This window comes from Alosa alosa, chromosome 6 (assembly GCF_017589495.1).
Source record: "Alosa alosa isolate M-15738 ecotype Scorff River chromosome 6, AALO_Geno_1.1, whole genome shotgun sequence".
Taxonomy (NCBI): Eukaryota; Metazoa; Chordata; class Actinopteri; order Clupeiformes; family Clupeidae; genus Alosa; species Alosa alosa.
This window is the reverse complement of record NC_063194.1, coordinates 26,999,011-27,004,480: the sequence shown is the minus strand read 5'-3', so window position 1 is coordinate 27,004,480 and position 5,470 is coordinate 26,999,011.

The following is a 5,470-nucleotide window of genomic DNA, read 5'->3' as shown; positions in this document are numbered from 1 at the left end:
GTCTCCTCTGCTTGCACAGATCATTAGCCTGACGTAGTCATACTCAATTCTAGTCAGAATATGAGTCTGATACTGCTCCATTGGGACATAATTATGGGGCGTTTCAACCGATGCAGGGGGGGAATGCCTCTGCCCTCAATTGGATAGACCTAACCAATCGGAGCAACGAAATAGCTTACCGTGAGGTGTAGGAAGAAAACACACGAACCATCCTTCTTCTACACAAATGCCTTTGTTATCTGGTCTTTTGTCAAAGTTAGTGCCGTCAATAACTAGCCTACAACACTCATTAGCGAAATCTAAGAGATGCGTAGTAGGGTAGGCTATTAGGAAAAAACGGATAGCCTATATCCCTTCCGTTTTTATAATAATTCTGTTGAACACTGATATGCTACAAACATGTTAAACAGCTGGGAAAGGCTGTCGTAAATCCCTCGAACAGGTGGTCAATCAGAGATTTCAAACGAACGAGGGAATATTTCGCAATGCAACAGCGCTGTTTTCCCTTGATGAATGTGAAACCACAAGTGTTCCCACATCTCAACTTTGGCCAAAGTTTTCGGAAATAATCGTTTTTAGTGATAAAACCTCATTAAATAATGCGCATTTTCCATATGGGGTCTTAAAAGCTAAAATGTATCCTTCTAGCCACAGCGTTTTTGTATCAAACATAAGCCTAATCTAAGCATGCTCAGATGACGTGATAGACCAGGCACTGTTGCTCACCTGTCCATCATCATAAAGCCCGATTTGATTGGTCCGCCTGATCTAGGGCGAGCATACTTAATGGAGCAATTGCCAGACCGAACTTCCCGGCCTCAAATGTTGTGGGTGGGACTAAGTCTGGAATGGCACCCAGGCTAACAGATCAGATCAGTTCTGATCAAATCTGTTATGATATGATCCTGCATTACATCAAACATGCAATCCAGTAACTCATTCTGAATGGTCTTGGAAGTACATTTGAACACGATTTCGCACTTACACTGTAGCCCTCATCGAGTTGTGCTGCAATATAATCTTTCCTCAGCATGGCTAATTTTGCACAACTCAGATGCTAGCCTCATGTTTTTTGCCTTCTCTGAAAAATGTTTCATGTCACACACACCTACACTAGCCTACTCCAAACATCCCTTTGTCCCCCAGAAGATCGGAAAAGCAGGCATGGAAAACGGAACATTTTATTGCGTTCAGGACAACCAGAGCTTCTTATCAGACATAGGCCTACCACGAACATAAAAATGTCAGATTAAATGACCGACTCTTGTCCTTTGTTTGTTGGTATACAATGTTAATGTCGGGCTGATCAGGTCCTAGGTCTTTGATAGCTAATTTAACTACAAACTCAAGTCTTTCGAATGAGTTCTTTAAGAGAAACTCCACACTATTGCTGTTCACTCGCCATTTTTCAACTGTCTGTCTGACCTCACAAACTTTGTGCGGACTAATAAAGTAGGCATACTACAGTACAGTAGGCATATTACAGTAAGTTCTGACGTTGTATAGGGTGGGCAGTGCCATGATCTGCCCACCCGATCTTCTACTAACCGCGCTCTAGCTGTAGTTCCATTATCGGTCGACAGAGTTACATAGACAAACAGCAGGCGCTGTTCAATTTCTTCAGAGCAGTGACGTCACTGCCCTACCATAAATTAAATGTAATGTTACAGTAGGCCTACAACAACTACGGATATGATCAACGAGATCTTTGCGATTTTTTCGAAATTTCTTTGCAAATCATACAAAAATGTAACACGACTGAGTACTTTGCCACTGATTACAATAATAAACAAACAACATTTTATTAAAAATATATATATATATTTTGTGGATCTTTTCTAGTAGATGAATCTTTAGTAGGGCTCTGCCCCTCCTGCCCAAGTGAACGAGCCGCGTCTGGAACACCACTAACCACTCAGTGAGTTGCACAGTTTTGAAAACGAACGTTAAGGGTTGTTTTAAGGACATGTTTGTGCATACCTGTAGGCAGCCACTTTGAAGCAGTAAAGGCGATTCAAAACAAGTCAGAAAAGTCGAGACAGGATCAGTCGTCAAAATATCGGTGTCCACCACTCTAGTTCATCCAAAACAAACCAGAAAAGGGACTCAAAGTGCTAAATAGCGGAATTATCCTTTAACGTGTGAATGGGGTAACTTGCACACCAAGTTCGGCTTGCTGTTTAACTGTTCATGTAACACTGGATGTAGCCACACAGGGAGAAAAATAAAAAACATAAGCTATTTCTATGTTAGGCTACCTACTTGTGGGCTTAATTTTAGCAGTTTATTTAACAAAAAGTGAATACCTTTTTTAACAGCATAACAGCAACATGTATTTAGCCAGTCTGCTTTCTCATGTTTCCATAAGACTAAGTGAATAGAATGTCTAACGGAAAAAAACAAGGATGTGTTCAAAGTATTATGGGATCTGTACCTCATATGTCGTTTGGACTGCTGACAGTCAAATTGCCTTATCAAAATAAAACAAATGTCAACTTCTCATGGTCAGCCATGTTCTGAATGAAGTTGTTCACCTGGAATGCTTTGAGGTCGGACCTTGTGAGCTCCAAGTGGGATACATCGGACCTCCCAGTTGTCTGGAACATAGACTGTATAATATAGACAGTCTATGGTCTGGAATTAAGATCACTTTTATTTTGACAAATTATGGAACGGGATGGGCTTGGTCTGTTCCTCCAATAATGACTGGATCAAAGATTGTTAAGGCGGAGCAAGATATTTCATCAGGAGCCACTTCCGGGAACCCGGATCGCACGGGGGGGGGGTCATAATCCCCCTTTATGCAGAGCAGAGGCTGCTCCATTGAAGTCTATGGGCATAGCTCAGAATTTTACCACATATGCTAAGGTCTTGGTTCTATAGAGTTAGGAATGTGAATTCGGGCACGTTTTCATGATCCTCAAACCCTTCTGAACATTTCAGGTACATTTTTAGCATTTTTGAGTATTCCAGTCTGGAGAAAATCAACTTTATATCAGGTGTGCGCCGGTTATTTATGCCGCTGCTGTTGGCCAGTTGCAACGTACGCTCATCAATACGTCATCGACACGCCTCTTTATGCAGACAGGATTCGATCCCCATTTCGCGCCCATAGACATGAACTACGACGAAGTATCTTGCTCCGCCTTAACAATCTTTGACTGGATGCAGCCTGCTGGAGAGGGCGGGGACATCCACAGTGCGACGTCACATGCTACGTCATTACGTATCGACATTGAGCGTCAGTGTCACATACCTCATTATTTGGAGTTTTCCGGAGGTTCCAGAGGAAAATTCTCTTTGTTAATGCCAGCGTTAATGCTTGCAGTAAAATGAAACCGCCGTATCTCTTTCTCTCTAACCTCATACGTACTGAGAAAAATATTAGGCTACATCAAAATCGATCTACATGTAAGCCTATACACGGGTTTCCCGGGGACGCTGGTGTACTTGGTCCACAACGTTAAACTTAACCTAAATAGTCGGCAGCTGTAAGCAACAATCGGAATTTTTTTTGTAGCCTATACCCTGTTGTCTCAATGATAATGACATCTCATTTCAGACGATTTCAGAGTTTGCCATTCATTTGCATTATTAATATTGATAATAGGGATATTAAACATTCTCTAACCATCGTGATTTCGAATTGGTGCAGTTTTCAGCACAAAAACTCATATTATTCTTTTCATGTAGAGCACTGCCCTATGCTGTTCTGTGGTGCTTTCTGCCTCTTAGTTGTGCATGCATGTTTTCGTGACGTTGCATAGAAATCCATGGACTTAGGGCTCATATGACTGACGTGTAGGCTATACCATCCTTTGGATTGGATTGTTTAGTATTTATATTATTTTTGTCGACAGGGTTGTTTGAAGAGGATGTACTGCTACAATGTAGGTGTATAGAAGTCACTCACTGGCAACAGCAGGACAAGAACAGATGGTACATTTATAGGAATACAGTACACTTAAACAGATGTAAACTATGTAAATGAACAAAAACAAAAGTTTCAGAATCAATTCAATTTGAAAAAATGTGTAGATGAGTTCTGCTGCAAGCTGTTAGTTTTCATTTTTATGTGGTGTTCGAACAAATGCTGTCAATGGCCCAAAGTCATATTTGTCCCGTACATGAACCAGGAATGTTTCACAGTCTTGATGGCTGCTGAAGTGAAAAGAGAAGAGGGCCATATTTTCAGTGTCCATTTGGACGAACGGTCTGACCATCACCTCATCCAGCTCTTCTGCCTCTATTAAGATCCATGGCAGCCAATATTTGGAACGGTCTTCGTTTCATACATTCGCGAAAAGTAATGACTGGATAGTGCTCTGATAGCGCCAATAATATCAAAAGCGCTCGAGAGAAGTTCCGCACATGTGCAGAACAAATGTGACTGTAAAAAATGTCCCCGCCCCGTAGGCTGCAGCCAGAGAATGTGTAATGGTTCCACATGAGGGCGCTCACGAATAAGTGCAGAATGAATATTGGTCTATGGACCTCAAATCCACTTTTCTCGGGATATAATTTTTTGCCCAGAAATTTGAATGTTGCATGCGAAAGAGGGGGCAGAGAAAATACACACCACTGAGTATTATATTTTTTGAGTCATTTATTTGTTCTAAAAAGCCTTTCAAATGTGTCTATGACGTCATTCATTATCAGAAAGCTAGTGTGTTGTGGGCAACGACCCAACCTGTAAGAAATCAAAAGGACGTAAGTATTGTTCATTCAACTTTTGACCTATAATCCATATTGAGCTTGCAGAAACCACAGTCAAATCTTCGATTTTTCAACGACAACCAGGTGAAAGAGCCGTCTAGCTCCATAGACCCCCATTATTTTTGCACTTATTCGTGATCGCCCCTAGCGGAACTGTAACAGATTGCAGGTACAATGGAGTTAGGGAGTCATCCGGCTCCGTATTAAGTCCCATTGTACCGAATTTTGGATGCAGTTCCACCAGAGTTCCACTGGGGGCGATCGCCATGAGTGCAGAATGAATGGGAGTCAATGGAGCTAGACGGCTAAATTTGTCTCTCTCACCTGATTGTCGTTGACAAATCTCAGATTTGATTGTAGTTTGTATAACTTCAACATGGGTTATAGGTCAAAAGTTGAATGAACGAGTACTTATGTCCTTTTGATTTCTTACAGGTTGGGTCGTTGTTGAACATAACACGCTAGCATTGTGCTAATGAATGACGTCATTGACACATTTTAAAGGCTTTTTAGAACAATTAAGTGACTTTAAAAAATATAATACTCAACCAAGTGTATTTTATTTGCCTCTCCTTTCGAATACAATACTCAAATTACTTGAAAAAAAAATTATATCCCGAGAAAAGTGGATTTTGAGGGGTACAGCGCCATAGACCTCCATGCATTCTGCACTCGTGGACGAGCGCCCTCATGTGGAACCACAGAAGGAACTGCAACCAGTTCAGAAACCGGAAGTTTTCCGAGAGTGGCAGTT